This window comes from Notolepis coatsorum (assembly GCF_963971535.1).
Source record: "Notolepis coatsorum genome assembly, chromosome: 5".
NCBI lineage: Eukaryota > Metazoa > Chordata > Actinopteri > Aulopiformes > Paralepididae > Notolepis > Notolepis coatsorum.
In genome coordinates, this window is record NC_140169.1 from 80,329,313 (window position 1) to 80,346,252 (window position 16,940).

At 44.2% G+C, this 16,940-nt stretch overlaps 1 protein-coding gene across 1 annotated transcript in view; it reads right to left on the reverse strand.

Annotated features, from left to right (window-relative positions):
- The window catches only part of LOC311229059 (low density lipoprotein receptor adapter protein 1), a 262,157-nt gene that overhangs the window by 39,401 nt on the left and 205,816 nt on the right, over window positions 1-16,940 (reverse strand). The gene's annotated exons all lie outside the window — the stretch shown is intronic.

Consider the following 16,940-nt stretch of genomic DNA (forward strand, 5'->3'; position numbering starts at 1 on the left):
GGTTAGGGAAATGGCCTCCTCCACCACCACTGGTAGCACCCAACCTTGGGCTATTCAGGCTCAATGGCTGCCACACACTGGCACCCGGCACACATCACACTACACAATGACTGAACGGCTCAGGAGACAGGGATTGATATCAGCCAATTAAGGGGAAGGGATGATTCGGTGGCCTTTATGTCAGAGACCCGATCGGGAATTTGGCCAGGAACGTCGGGGAACCCCCTACTCTTTACGATAGGCATCCTGGTTTCTTTAACGTCAGGACCTCGTTTTAGCGTCTCATCCGAAGGACGGCACTCGCAGCTGTACGGTGTCCCTATCACCGTAACAGGGGCATTGTTACTGACTAGTCCAGAGGACAGAGTGCCCCCTGCTGGACAACAACACCACTTTCCGACAGCAGCCTTGACCGATCATAAGTCAGAGCTCTCCTCATGTGGCCACGCTGCCGGACAAGGTGCAAACCCCCATCATTCAGCATTTCCACAAGATTCTCCAACAATATGATTTACCAGTGCAATCAACCAACCAAAAATTATTTGGTGTTCATCTAGAACAAACAAATCCAACATTGTAATTTTTTAAACATTGTAATTGTTGTAATGCTGTATTGTATGTATCTTGAGAGAGGGATATGCGCATGTGTGTTTGTGCATAATGTGTGTGTGTGTGTGTGTGTGTGTGTGTGTGTGTGTGTGTGTGTGTGTGTGTGTGTGTGTGTGTGTGTGTGTGTGTGTGTGTGTGTGTGTGTGTGTGTGTGTGTGTGTGTGAGAACTTAGGTGTAGTTATTCTATATAGGTCTAAGAGGGGGGGGTCGCTTATAAGCCCTTGGGCTTTATGACCTTTCCTGCACATGTTAACTGTTCTTCTCGTACTTCTTTTTATTCCAGAATGTATGTTTGTGCAAAATAAATAAGTGCAAATAACAACAAACAATAAAAACAATTGTAGTGGACAGATGATTAGGTCATTGTTATTAGGAATGTATTGCACATCCACACAGTATACTGTATATATTTAATGGGAATCAGTGGCCCTGTGCACAGCCGTGCTCTTCATCCAGAATTCAGCCAGAGCGGGAAGAACAATACAACGTTTCAACATCAAAGTACAACGCACCCCAGGAGCGTTCAAATCGACTTCAGTTTAATTCATAGGCATGAATAAAACAGCAAACAACATGTTTTTTTTGTTTCTTTTTTTACAAGACTTTTTACTAATAGAACAAGAGGTAATAGGGTTCACATTACGTTGGCTAAAACACTGCGTTTGCTATTTTCAACCCAAGCTAATCCATCGAGGCAAGAGAGTCTCTCCATTATGATCATACCTCAGCTCTCCTACTGTGTGCCAAACGTATTGCATATGCATAAGCAGAGCAGAGCCAGTGTGGTACGGGGAGAGGTTATGAATATTATGCAGATTACATCTCACAGATTAACACAGCAGAACAGAGCAAGTTCGAGCAGTAGCCCCTTTCAACACTCACCACCCTTTACTCCTCCGTCAACTGGCCCTCCCTGCACCACCCCTCTTACCTATGTCACCTGTTGCAAATTACATCTGCCACTCGTTCTGCTCAACACATTCTCCTAAAGATTGATTCCAAAAACATACACTGCACTCGGTCAAACGTCATTCAGGGCTGCTGCTGCCAGGGACTGGAACAACCTACAGAGATCTCTCAAATTGGTCACCTTTATGCCTGAGTCAGCATTCAAGCACTCTGATGAACATTCTCACTGATTCCTGCAACTGTTTCTCAACCCAGTAACATCCCCAACCCCCTGCCTGTCATGGTGCACCTCTCACGGCTATATTGCTTGTTGTATGTATATTTATATTCTAATAATAACATATATTGTATGTCGTAAATGTTTAATCCTGAATTCCTTTTTTAAATAAAGGTAAAATAAATCAAATAAATAAAAAGCCACGGTGCCTCAGGCTTTATTACACAGCGCTTCTGCAAGTTGATCTTGCACGGATATTTCACTTTAATAAGATGAAATGTCGTTTCTACTTCAGAAGTGTGATATTTAGACTAGGTCCCCAAAAATGAATTGGGAGTGAATGAGTGCGTTGACAGAGGACGACAGGGACAGCAGTGGTCGCTAGCGTACTTGTAGACGCACTTAGACGGGCGAGCCTGCCGAGACCTGACACGTTCTACTGAAGTGAAATATCCCTGTAAGTTGTTAAAGGAGTTATGCGTTCATTGTTTAACCATTTGGTAGTGTGGTAGTGAAAGGGTTAACTAAAGTGTTGTGCTTCAAGACTGTTAAAGACGGGTCTAATATACAGTAGGTAATGGAGGTTGGGGTTGTGGACAATTTTGTCAAATGTGTTCTTAATGAATCGGCATAAATCACAAGTAATACAAGCTAGTAATACATTACTCTCACAGAAGTTATTATTAGCAATAGTAGTATAATAACAATAGTATAGTATAGCCTACTAATAACGATATGATATATTACAGAAGTGTATGTTGTAATACAAAATCACTTAATGTAATCTACTTTTCTCGAGTAACGTACCCAACACAGCTAATAATAAGCCTCAATAATCATAGGTTCAGGGGGCCTGTTTCAAGATCAAATATGGGGCCCTTATCTTAGATTATTTGTTTCGGAAGATATGACGCATTACATTCTACCTCACCCAGAATCACAATTAGGAAGCCAATGAAAATATAATGTTTTAGGCAAATTCGCACACGAGACCGGGAAGCTACTGCAGCCACTGTGGCAAACGCACCACGACGCAGCTCAACTAGACCCTGGAGATTTACATGACACTGTGTTGGTGATGTGCCTCTTCAAGTGTTTCTACCGCACATCAGTCATCAACATTGTTACGACCCCTTCCCCTCTATCTCCATTGTCCGCCTATTATCTGTATTATTGTGTTGACAGGTACTGGAGGTGGGCGTGGCTGGAGCGCTATCAGCACAACGGGAAACACCTGTGTTCCCATGCTCCCTGTTAAAAGATGTGCAGAGCTCAGATGCTGGGCGCCCTCCGTACGGGACGCCGTTAGTTTAGTTTGGTGCTTGTGATTTCTGTTTGCATTATAACAACACGACACCTATACTTTACAATGCATGCACTCACTTAACACTACCGATATCACTGACTTCATACACCACTGTTAGTTTAGTTCAGTAAGTGTTTCCTTGTCTTGTCTATAGTTAGTTAAATAAATAATTTGTTCGTTGACTTTGGTTGTCTGCGTCGCCCTCTTTGTCGTCGTCGTACGGCCGCTTTGTGACAACATTGGCACAGTGTGCGCGTTTGCTTTATAAATCCAGGGTGTGTTCTCTTCAATCGGGGGCCCTGCTAGTGAGTGAGTGGGGCCCTGCTAGTGAGTGAGTGGGGCCCTGCTAGTGAGTGAGTGGGGCCCTGCTAGTGAGTGAGTGGGGCCCTGCTAGTGAGTGAGTGAGTGAGTGGGGCCCTGCTAGTGAGTGAGTGAGTGAGTGGGGCCCTGCTAGTGAGTGAGTGAGTGGGGCCCTGCTAGTGAGTGAGTGAGTGGGGCCCTGCTAGTGAGTGAGTGAGTGGGGCCCTGCTAGTGAGTGAGTGGGGCCCTGCTAGTGAGTGAGTGAGTGGGGCCCTGCTAGTGAGTGAGTGAGTGGGGCCCTGCTAGTGAGTGAGTGAGTGGGGCCCTGCTAGTGAGTGAGTGGGGCCCTGCTAGTGAGTGAGTGGGGCCCTGCTAGTGAGTGAGTGGGGCCCTGCTAGTGAGTGAGTGAGTGGGGCCCTGCTAGTGAGTGAGTGAGTGGGGCCCTGCTAGTGAGTGAGTGAGTGGGGCCCTGCTAGTGAGTGAGTGAGTGGGGCCCTGCTAGTGAGTGAGTGGGGCCCTGCTAGTGAGTGAGTGAGTGGGGCCCTGCTAGTGAGTGAGTGAGTGGGGCCCTGCTAGTGAGTGAGTGAGTGGGGCCCTGCTAGTGAGTGAGTGGGGCCCTGCTAGTGAGTGAGTGAGTGGGGCCCTGCTAGTGAGTGAGTGAGTGGGGCCCTGCTAGTGAGTGAGTGCATGGGGCCCGACATGTTTCTATTTACCTTTATTTAACCAGGTAAGTCATAGCTGGAAGCTAAGGCCACCTATGCCACATAGCTAAGGCCACCTATGCCACATAGCTAAGGCCACCTATGCTAATAATACAGTATATATCACAACCTATTAACCCTTTCTCTGCCACGCTTATATCCATCCTTATATCATCCTCTGCCAGCTCTATTTGTCTATGGAGATGTTCCCCTTCTTTTCAGGGCTATAACTTTTTAAATTGTTTTGCTAAATTGACATTACTATGGCCCATTCAACGTCAAGTATCTATCGTTTAGGATGTAGCAACGTTCTACTTTTTCATTCACATATTCATACTAAAATACGGTCTAAAGTATAAATATGTTTTTATTGTTTTCTGCAGCATTCTGCAGAACGTGAGTTATAGCCCTAAATACATATATTAGATCATCAAATGTAGTTTGATACCGATTGACGTCAGATAAAAAATTTCAATTGTACAAGGACCTACACGTCATGCCTCATCATCTGCTGGTGACCGGAGGGGGGGGGGGTTTATAAGTCCGTGGCCGACGTTAAATAATTTATTTAGTATGGGTGATATGTTGATCGGAGCAGTGTGTATGTATAATAATAATCGAACACGCCTCACCGCAGCTTCCTCGTAGTGTTGGGCGATCAGCGTGGAGCAGAAAGTTCGCTATTATGGGATGTCGATCTAGTTGGTCCAGTTCCAGGTTGTACAATACTATATATGTCCAAATCATGTTGTTTATCGAGTTATTGGCAACGGATTGCTATCCAGTGTATCAAGCTGGAGTCCCGCGAGCGATAGCGAGTGGCCGGACGAAATATGGGTGAGCACCACTTCCTGCCGCTCACTTCCGGTTTTGGCGATTCGCCGATCGGCCACCAGATGGCGGTCTTGAACCGTTGGAAAGTTGAGAGGAGATCAACAGCAAGTCTCAAGTCTCCGTGGGTGAAATATGATTGCCATGACAGATTTTTGAAATATTGATCTCAAAGACGCTGTAAGACGTCATTGGCAGATTAAGCATGGCGAGCAATGACGTCTAAAGTCGTCCTTGGCGATTAAAGGGTTAATAACCATATTTATTAATATGTATTCTGTAATAAGTTTTCACTGCGTGTGGTAAAAGAGGGAGGTCTTGGATGAGAAATGGATCTGGACCATGCCTATTGTACTGGAGAGACCCTCATGCAGCATGGCGTCCAGAATGGATCTTATATCTGGCCTTGCGACAAATCCAATAAGTCAGCAAATCCAATGACAGCGGTGGCCTGTGGTTTTTCAATGGCTATCTAAAACCAATCTAGACGAAGCCCACCGACGCGTTCACTCTCTCTCTCTCCGCCTGTCTGCTCCGCCATGGAACACGTATTCAGAGACAGGTCCATTCATTGTACTGTGTGTTGTAGTGGAAGTGTTATTGATTGCGTTAGTAACCCTTCGTGCAGAGTGACTGAGGTTGCCCCTGACACTGTCGGTCTATGTGTGTGCGTGTGCGTGTGCGTGTGTGTGTGTGTGTGTGAGTGTGTGTGTGTATGTGTGTGTGTGTGTGTGTGTGTGTGCATGTGTGTGTGTGTGTGTTACACTTGACCTCCTTCATGGCATTGTGCTTAAGATAAACCCTTTATATTAATATTAATTTTATTTAAGTAGCACAAGGATGAAAGTGGGCATAAGATTTATCTCCTACACTGTAAAAAGGAAAACTGTAAATGTCTGGCGGCAACGGTTGCCAAATACTTACTGTCAAATTACAGTCAAATCAAATACATTTACAGATTACAACCTTTATTTAATGGTTCATATTTTGATAAAAGGTAATTTACTGTATTTTTATGGCATTTAGACTTAAAGTAGAAAAACAAAAGTTGTTGTAAAGGATCAGATTAAACCGAATATATATATTTATTTATGGATATATATTTAATAGTATTTGTATATCGTTTGATATCCCTTGTATATTCCTTGTACATATACACTGAATATCCCTTTAGTCTACTAACAGCCCATAATAGTTTCATTCTCTCATTGGACAAGAACTTGGCGCCAGCAGCCAAGCCCCTTGGTTCAAGTTCAATCGTGCCGACGAAAATGTCGTTACTAGCCCGGTTCCGCGTAGGAATACGTCTGGCGAAATACGAATGGTACTATTTGTTCACAGCGCATATATATATGGCGCAAGTAAAGTAGAACTTTCTTTTAGTCCCTTAGCCCTTAGTTCTTTACCCTCCAACCTAGTGGCAAGACGTTAAGCCTCACCCACGATACACGTGTGGTGCAGTATGGTCAACTTGGCCTCAGAATGGCATTGAGACATCGTGTGGATTAATAGTTGAATTGTCATAGTTTGGCACTATACCGTCGAGTGGGACGTATTTCTATTAAGTTAATAATAGTCTATTATGTATGGTGCATCGTTCGGTTAGAGTTATAAAGTGAGCAGTACCCCCATCGTTTTCCTCGCGTTATCTAGAGTCTTAACCAGGCTGGGCAGACCACGTGTGGTGCTTTCATCCGAGGAGTTCTGGGCTAGGACGAGTGGACCTGCACATTGGATTACCTTACCCGGACGACGGCGAGCCCTACACGGCTTGGATTATCTACTTGCTTTGGGTGCTTTGATTTATGCCATGGATAACAGCCAACACTGGTGAGTGTTGGAACTACCCCCCGAGAGGAGTCCAGGTGAGACGGCGCTCTACCCCGAGTGAGGTCGCCTCACATCTCTTCGTTGTGGACCGGCAGCTACCGTCTACAAGAGAGCCCAACTGTATTCATCTGTGGACCAAGGTTCTGTGGGCACCGTGTTCAGCACTCTGAATTCTCCCAAGAAATCGTTGGCCAGATGGGATATCGCCGGCGGCTCTCCTAACCCCCCCCCCCCTACTGACTTACAACCAGCAGGACCCCCCTTTAGTATATCCAGCTATAATCATTAAGTACCATCGCTATAGTTCCCTAAAGAACCAGGTTGTATACTTGCTTCCTGCGTAACCAGAGATTGGACATTCAATGTTGATTTGCCTACGAATACTCATTTGCCTTACAAGTGCATTCAAATCATAAATGTCATTAAGTGAACGTTGTATATACCCTTTGCTATATATTAAATATTCGACTTATACATTTGTGTGGACTTGGTTTCATGGTGGGAAAGTGTTCATCATATCTATATCATGTACTGTGTGGCCAGTAGTTAAAGTACATAAAGCGGTAGTGGTTTAATGATACCATACTTATCAATACAGTCAGGGAATTGTACCCCTCAGTTACAAAAGTAATCTGTAAAATAATACAGTACAACATTTTTTTTTTTACAGTGTAGGCGGTGGTGCTTTGTGATGACCTTCTAAGGAAGTAACCGTTATAATAATATATTCAGAAGAAAAACGGTTTATTTTTGGTATCGTCTCTTTGGATTCTGCTTGAACAACAGCATTTTAAACTTTTCCGTGAGGCATGAATTATTTTCCTCTCTTATTAATGCAACACATCAAAGCACCTCAGCCACAGAATACCATCACAAAGGGATGGTTGGGAATAATTCATCGCCGCAGGTCTGGAGGGAGTGCAGTCAGTGGGGGGAATGGATTTTGGTGTTCAGTACACCATCACTAAATCACTAAATAATAATATATACTTGGGGGAACGCAAACAGAAGGCAGCCGGTCGGTCTGCACTCCACTTCAAAAAGGACCCCCCCCCCAAAATTGAGTTAATTAGCTCTTCTATCAAACAACAAACCGCAAAATAACCGCCACTCAGATCTCTGCCGCTCAGATCTCTGCCATTCAGGCTGTTATAACCCTTTCACTACCACACTAATAATAATAATGGATTGGATTTATATAGCGCTCTTCTCTGACTGACTGTTGCTCTGACTCAGAGCGCTTCACAGAGTCCATTATTCGTTCATACACAGTCATACCGGTGGTGGTAAGCTACAATTGCAGCCAGAGCTGCCCTGAGGCAGACTCACGGAAGCGTGGCGAATAATCAACGCCTACGGCCCCTCCGACCACCACCAACATTCATTCACATGCATACACATTCATACGAGGCAAGTAGGTTAACCCTTTTCACTGCAACAATACAGAAGGTTGGGCGGCCGGGTAGCGCAGCGGACTAAGCGTTTGTCTACCACCACAGAGCCAGTGCGATCGAATCCGGCTGTGGTGCCTCCGGCTTGGCCGACCGTCCATACTAACACAATTGGCAGTGTTAGCGGGTGGGAAGCCACCGTGGGTGGGTCCTGGTCGTTGTAAACAGCGACTCCTACAGTTCGGTCGGGCCGCCTGCACAGCGAGGGAAGGATCTGGGAGAGGTAGTGTGACCTTCCACACGTTACACTCTCCCAGTGAGAGTCCGCGCTGCCAGGTGAAAAGAAGAGGTGGGCTGGGTACACATGTGTCAAAGGAAGCATGTGATAGTCTCCGCCCTCCCAGACCGACGGTAGGGGGTAGAGTGCGCAACGACCAGGAAGGGGATTGGGAATTGGCATAACGACTAACATTGGGATGGGAGAAAAACAGAAAAAGAAGGGGGAAAAAGATAATTCAAACCAATTTAAATACAGAAGGTTAACCCTCTCACTACCACACGACAGACAGTTAACCATCTGTAGTGTGGTAGTGGAAGGGTTAACCTTCTGTCGTGTGGTAGTAAAAGGGTTAAGTATTGCTGGCTTGTACCAGTGATGCGTGACCCAAATAGAAATGACCTGGACACCCCCCGATCCCTGGGTTTCCCCTCCTCCCCCCCTCCTCCCTGCACTGGAAGTTATTGTTTGTATATTACGGGGCTTATTAATTGCGGAAGTGAAGCCGAGCGGATAACAGTATGGAAGGGATGGCCTATATAAGTTTGGGGAAAAAGACAAGTGTGATGCAACTCGTTACTAATTGATATACATCATATCTGGTGCTGAGATAGATCATTCATATTTATAATGCATTAATGAGACATGGTCAACTCTGGAACAAGCTCCCACTAAACTTAAAATCTGCAAGCACTCTACAGGCTTTTAAGGCCATGCTCAAAACCCACCTTTTCGCCATAAAAAAATCCATGAGCTAGTTCTGTTTCGTAATGGCTCTCGCTCGGCGTCACTCTCTGCACTGTACCTCGCTCGTGCACGCGCACTGAATAAAAAAATTCCACAATGTACCTTTACATCCCAACATCCGTCTGGCCACACCCCTATCAGCTCACCTACATAAGCAGGGGTGGGGCCACATACTCGCCTCCTTCTTCGCTTTCACCACAAGGAAGTTCCTTTGGTAGATCCCCACTTGACGAGGTTGTTAGGTAGAAGAAAGTTGGAAAACAAGAGATACGTTGACATCATATCTTTATTTTCTCTCTCACTATTTTCGAGAAAATACGGCGATATTGTCTTTGTTACTGGAGTGTCTGGAAGATGATGATCATTCTACACCTCCACCGGTTTTTTCGTATTAGGAGCTCACGCCGCTGACATGCCTCCCAACTACAATCCTCCTTGCTGCGGATGGATGGGGTAAGACTCTCCAGCAACACAGCTGGACTGTAGGACGCACAATTGGAGGGGGGCTTCCCACCCTCCAGAACATTTACAACAAGCGGTGCAGGGGGAAGGCGAAGAGAATCATCAAGGACTCCAGCCAGTCTCTGGAGTGTAACAGTAAGAAGCATTTTGTATAAAAGTATTCTGTACTTCTGTATGACAACTATTAAAGAAACTTAAAACTTGAACTTGAACCGCTGTTGTGAGAAGCAGTGGGTTCCAGGTTTGGTGAGTAATGTTTGCTTGCGAGCACCACTTGTCTGTTAGTGCTATGGGGGCTAGCTGACAATGTTTACGAAAACCGGCCCCAGATTAGGGTCCTTTGTTCAGCCTTTTTAGGCGACGGCGGAGGATCTTGGTTTGAAGCCCATTATAGTCAACAGGATTCTCTGGACGAGTGGATACTTCTCTGTCACCGTATAGGCCCCATCTTTCATGCAAATGAGAGTATAATAATAATAATAATAATAATAATAATAATAATAATAATAATAATAATAATAATAATAATAATAATAATAATAATAATAATAATAATAATAATAATAATAATAATAGATTGGATTTTAAGAGAGAAGCGCCTTTCTCAGACTCAAGGACACTGTACAAGGAAAGGATGGAAAAAATAAGAAATACAATTGAAAAAATATAATAAAATACATAAAAGATCTGTGTATAGTAACAACAAGAAAAAAACAAATAAGATAAAAGAGATAAAAAAATAAAAAAGGAGGCAAGTTCTGTCCAATTGTATGAAGTGGTAGAAATTAACAAACAAACAAACAACAAAACAAAACAACAGAATCTGTGGCTTAAAAAAAGTCAGGGGTGGGCTACTTGGGAGCGGGCCGTGTTGTGTGAAGGCAAGTGTAAACAAGTGGGTTTTTAGCTTGGTTTTGAAGAGGTTGATGGTGTCAGAGCCTCGGATGAGGGTATAGTATAGTTTAGTATACCCTAAACGAGAAAATGTGGGCATGGATGTTCGTTATCGGAAGATCCATGTTCAAGTTGGCTACAGCCCAGATGGGACTTGTGCTGGCTCCGCCGGATGTATGGTAAAATCACCGTTGTAAACTGTGTTGACATCTCGTTTCTCTTCTCTCTTAAAAGGTGAGGAGGGTTTCAGAACGGCGGCCTGTCTGAGTGTCGCTTGTTATATTGTTGTGTACAAGTTCAGGTGATAGCTGCTTAGCTTGCGTGCTAGTTGTGGCCTACCTGTTAGCCAGTCAGCTGTTAGCTGCGGCGCTAGCCCGTTGTGTCACTAGGCTAGGAAACGTTAGCTTGCTGCTATCGGCCGAGAGCGGCTGTTAGCTTGATGCTACACTGTGGAACATTGCTATGACTATAACATGCCTTGAAACACTCTGACTACGACGTCATCTTTGACAGAGGATGTTAGTCGAACCTACCCGGAGCCGGCCGGCGAGGACTGCGTCAACAAGGAGAACCGTAGCGGCGGGATGGGCAGCGATGCTGCCCGTGTCGTCAACACAGATGCTGTGTTTACTATCGGTGCCTTGTTAGAGACTGCAGTTCGCTTGATCTGCGCTCACGGTAGGAAAGGTCCTGACCAGACCTTGAACACTTCTTCTTTCTTTCCCTTCTAAATGTTTTGTAAATAACGATGTTTTCCAAAACGAGTGTTGCTGCACTACATTTAGGATACGACGCGAGTTATGTGTGAATTGTCTTGTCACTGGTATTAGCTTCTCCATGCAAATCGGGTTGTTTGTTACAGATGTGAAAATTATCTGGTTGTTGTGTTGAGAAACATCATGTGTGTTCATGTACCGTGTACTCACAACTAAGGGGGTTAAACTAACCTATAAAGCTATGCTTAGTGACATATGAGTGAAGAATGAATTCTTTTCTCAGCCTGTAATGACAATGAACAGTGTGTTCACATATTAACAGGTTTACCTGTTCAACTGGCCGTATTAAGGGTAAGATAGGAGGGGTGTTTTCCCCCCGGTTCCCTGGGGACTTCCTCACCCTCCTCTCAGACATGTTGTTACAATATATTGTGTCACTGTGTGGTGGGATACGATGTAACCCTTAGCTTGATTGCTGGGGTTGTGCTAAAACTGCTTGAGGAACTGTATTTTCCTAAAAGAAAAGATTGTTTGGTCACTTTTCGTGTGTGCTTAGCAAGGCCTGTGGCCGATACTACAGTTTTTCTCAATTGCTTTGGTGCATTTCTCTGATCAGAATTAAAGTTCTCATAACTGTTAGTTCAACCTCCACAACATTGTGTAATTTGTGCACATCATAGTAGCAGTTTCTCATTCCTCCGAACAAATTGCAAATGCTTTTGGACATGCATCAATTGCTTTCATACAATTCTCTGCTGTTTTATAACATTATCATTTGCTTAGGCCATGTCAGTCAAAATGAACTATACTTATGACTGCTGAATAGTCATTCCCTATAAAACTAATAGTCCTCATTTCATTGCTTGAGTCATTACATACAAATATGTTGAACTAGTTGTCAAAATCTGTCAAGCAAATTTTATACATTTCTTTATAATTTTTCCCCTGAATGGAGCTGGATGCCAGGGAATCGCTGCACACATTCATATATGTTGATGAGGCGGGTTTCAATCTGGCAAAAGGTAGAAGGCGTGGAAGGAATCGCATTGGACAGAAAGCAACCACTGATGTCCCAGGACAACGAGGAGGGAATATTACAATGTGTGCAGCAATCTCAGAAAACGGCGTCTTCACCCATATGCCCCGCATTGGTCCATACAACACACAACATCTGCTGACTTTTTTAGACACTCTTTACAGGGACATAATCCCTGAGAATGAGAGGGGTCTAAATGGCGACCATCTGACCAAGTACGTTGTTGTATGGGATAATGTGCGTTTTCACCACGCAATTCTGGTCACACAGTGGTTTGCAGCACATGAAAGGATGCTGGTGGAATATCTCCCTCCCTACTCCCCATTCCTGAATCCAATAGCCAGACAGACAGGAACGTCTGGATGTGGATGAATGATTTACAGTACTGTGTATGTTGTATGTTCCAATTCAGTTCCAATATGTACTGCAATATTGTTTACTGTTGTGCACAGCTCTACCCAAAGGCCAAAGGGTGTTTCTTATGTTTGTTGTAAATTAGTTTGTATTTTTCTTTTGCACAATGCTGTGAACAAATTAAAATTGCAAAGAGCATATGCAGTAAAACATTTGAAACATAAGTGTCTTGTACTCATTTACCTCACTAAATACAGCAATGTGTAACTGTGGCTGTGCAAATAGTGTATAGTGCTGTCTTGAGCATTTTCAGAAAGTGTCACCAAGATCTGACTTTTTTTGCATTGGAAAACACTTACAGAGTGAACTGTCATAACGAAAACATGGCAAAGCCATTTGACTATCTTGTTTATAAACAATGGTGTCAGGACTTTTCATTTTGATGACAGTGACACTTTCATTGACATGAATACTTGCTTTTGAGGAATGAATTATCCATTTTGAGCAAGTGACACGCTTCTGCAGGTTATCACCTAGGTTTTGCAGTTTGTACTAATTGTTTTGAGAAATGCACTAACAGTTATGAGAACTTTAATTCTGATCAGAGAAATGCACCAAAGCAATTGAGAAAAACTGTAATTGAGAATTGTGTATTCGATAGATATATAGATAGATAGATAGATAGATAGATAGATAGATAGATAGATAGATAGATAGATAGATAGATAGATAGATAGATAGATAGATAGATAGATAGATAGATAGATAGATAGATACTTTATTAATCCCCTTGGGGAAATTCAGGGTATCTCGCAGCTCACATAGTATACAGACATTGACCGTTCCCATACAGTTATTACACGTTATGTCTGCATCATGAATTAAAAATAAGTACATGATAAAATTCAATTGAATCATACCCATCAATATTAAATATGAGCGTGATTAGATAAAAGCAGGTGTATAAAAACAGTGTATAAAAACAGGTGTAAAAACAGATGTAAAAAACAGATGTATAAAACAGGTGTAAAAACAGGTGTAAAAACAGTGTGTGGGTCAGAGGTCAGGTCCCCTGCACTATATTACGCTGTTGTACAGTCTGATGGCTGTGGGGACAAAGGACCTCCTGTGCCGCTCAGTCCGTGAGTGCAGGGAGATGAGCCGTCCGCTGCGACTGCTGCTCTGCCCCACCAGGGTGTGGTGGAGAGAGTGGTTGGTATTGCCCATGATGGCCAGCAGCTTGCTCTGCGTGCGGCTCTCCACCACGGTCCCCAGTGGGTCCAGTCTCCTCCCCACCACTGAGCCAGCCTTCTCGACCAGCTTATCCAGCCGTCTGGTATCCCTGGCCGTGGTATTACCACCCCAACAGACAGCAGCGTAGAGGAGCACACTTGACACCACTGCCTGATAGAACATAAACAACATTTCCCCACACACATTAAAAGACCTGAGCCTCCTAAGGAAGAACAGCCTGCTCTGTCCTTTCTTGTAAAGCGCTTCCGCGTTAGCAGCCCAGGCCAGCCTATCGTCCAGGTGCACGCCTAAATATTTGTATGTCTGCACCGTCGCAATGTTGTTTCCTCGTATGAAATACAATTGAAAAAATATAATAAAATACATAAAAGATCTGTGTATAGTAACAACAAGAAAAAAACAAATAAGATAAAAGAGATAAAAAAATAAAAAAGGAGGCAAGTTCTGTCCAATTGTATGAAGTGGTAGAAATTAACAAACAAACAAACAACAAAACAAAACAACGGAATCTGTGGCTTAAAAAAAGTCAGGGGTGGGCTACTTGGGAGCGGGCCGTGTTGCGTGAAGGCAAGTGTAAAGAAGGGGGTTTTTAGCTTGGTTTTGAAGAGGTTGATGGTGTCAGAGCCTCGGATGAGGGTATAGTATAGTTTAGTATACCCTAAACGAGAAAATGTGGGCATGGATGTTCGTTATCGGAAGATCCATGTTCAAGTTGGCTACAGCCCAGATGGGACTTGTGCTGGCTCCGCCGGATGTATGGTAAAATCACCGTTGTAAACTGTGTTGACATCTCGTTTCTCTTCTCTCTTAAAAGGTGAGGAGGGTTTCAGAACGGCGGCCTGTCTGAGTGTCGCTTGTTATATCGTTGTGTACAAGTTCAGGTGATAGCTGCTTAGCTTGCGTGCTAGTTGTGGCCTACCTGTTAGCCAGTCAGCTGTTAGCTGCGGCGCTAGCCCGTTGTGTCACTAGGCTAGGAAACGTTAGCTTGCTGCTATCGGCCGAGAGCGGCTAATAGCTTGATGCTACACTGTGGAACATTGCTATGACTATAACATGCCTTGAAACACTCTGACTACGACGTCATCTTTGACAGAGGATGTTAGTCGAACCTACCCGGAGCCGGCCGGCGAGGACTGCGTCAACAAGGAGAACCGTAGCGGCGGGATGGGCAGCGATGCTGCCCGTGTCGTCAACACAGATGCTGTGTTTACTATCGGTGCCTTGTTAGAGACTGCAGTTCGCTTGATCTGCGCTCACGGTAGGAAAGGTCCTGACCAGACCTTGAACACTTCTTCTTTCTTTCCCTTCTAAATGTTTTGTAAATAACGATGTTTTCCAAAACGAGTGTTGCTGCACTACATTTAGGATACGACGCGAGTTATGTGTGAATTGTCTTGTCACTGGTATTAGCTTCTCAAATGCAAATCGGGTTGTTTGTTACAGATGTGAAAATTATCTGGTTGTTGTGTTGAGAAACATCATGTGTGTTCATGTACCGTGTACTCACAACTAAGGGGGTTAAACTAACCTATAAAGCTATGCTTAGTGACATATGAGTGAAGAATGAATTCTTTTCTCAGCCTGTAATGACAATGAACAGTGTGTTCACATATTAACAGGTTTACCTGTTCAACTGGCCGTATTAAGGGTAAGATAGGAGGGGTGTTTTCCCCCCGGTTCCCTGGGGACTTCCTCACCCTCCTCTCAGACATGTTGTTACAATATATTGTGTCACTGTGTGGTGGGATACGATGTAACCCTTAGCTTGATTGCTGGGGTTGTGCTAAAACTGCTTGAGGAACTGTATTTTCCTAAAAGAAAAGATTGTTTGGTCACTTTTCGTGTGTGCTTAGCAAGGCCTGTGGCCGATACTAATCGAGAATTGTGTATTCGATAGATATATAGATAGATAGATAGATAGATAGATAGATAGATAGATAGATAGATAGATAGATAGATAGATAGATAGATAGATAGATAGATAGATAGATAGATAGATAGATAGATAGATATATAGATAGATAGATAGATAGATAGATAGATACTTTATTAATCCCCTTGGGGAAATTCAGGGTATCTCGCAGCTCACATAGTATACAGACATTGACCGTTCCCATACAGTTATTACACGTTATGTCTGCATCATGAATAAAAAATAAGTACATGATAAAATTCAATTGAATCATACCCATCAATATTAAATATGAGCGTGATTAGATAAAAGCAGGTGTATAAAAACAGTGTATAAAAACAGGTGTAAAAACAGATGTAAAAAACAGATGTAAAAAACAGGTGTAAAAACAGGTGTAAAAACAGGTGTGTGGGTCAGAGGTCAGGTCCCCCGCACTATAATACGCTGTTGTACAGTCTGATGGCTGTGGGGACAAAGGACCTCCTGTGCCGCTCAGTCCGTGAGTGCAGGGAGATGAGCCGTCCGCTGCGACTGCTGCTCTGCCCCACCAGGGTGTGGTGGAGAGGGTGGTTGGTATTGCCCATGATGGCCAGCAGCTTGCTCTGAGTGCGGCTCTCCAGTGGGTCCAGTCTCCTCCCTACCACTGAGCCAGCCTTCTCGACCAGCTTATCCAGCCGTCTGGTATCCCTGGCCGTGGTATTACCACCCCAACAGACAGCGGCGTAGAGGAGCACACTTGACACCACTGCCTGATAGAACATAAACAACATTTCCCCACACACATTAAAAGACCTGAGCCTCCTAAGGAAGAACAGCCTGCTCTGTCCTTTCTTGTAAAGCGCTTCCGCGTTAGCAGCCCAGGCCAGCCTATCGTCCAGGTGCACGCCTAAATATTTGTATGTCTGCACCGTCGCAATGTTGTTTCCTCGTATGCTGACTGGTTGCAGAGGTGGTTTCGACCTGCGGAAATCCAGTACCATCTCCTTGGTCTTTTTTGCATTCAGGAGAAGGCCGTTCCGTTCGCTCCAGTCGCTGAAGGCTCCCACCTGGTCCCTGTACTCTCCCTCCTGTCCCTTCCTCACACACGCCACAATCGCTGTGTCGTCCGAGTATTTTTGGACGTGGCAAGACTCAGAGTTGTAGTTGAAGTCTGCCGTGTAGAGGGTGAACAGGAACGGAGCGAGAACAGTCCC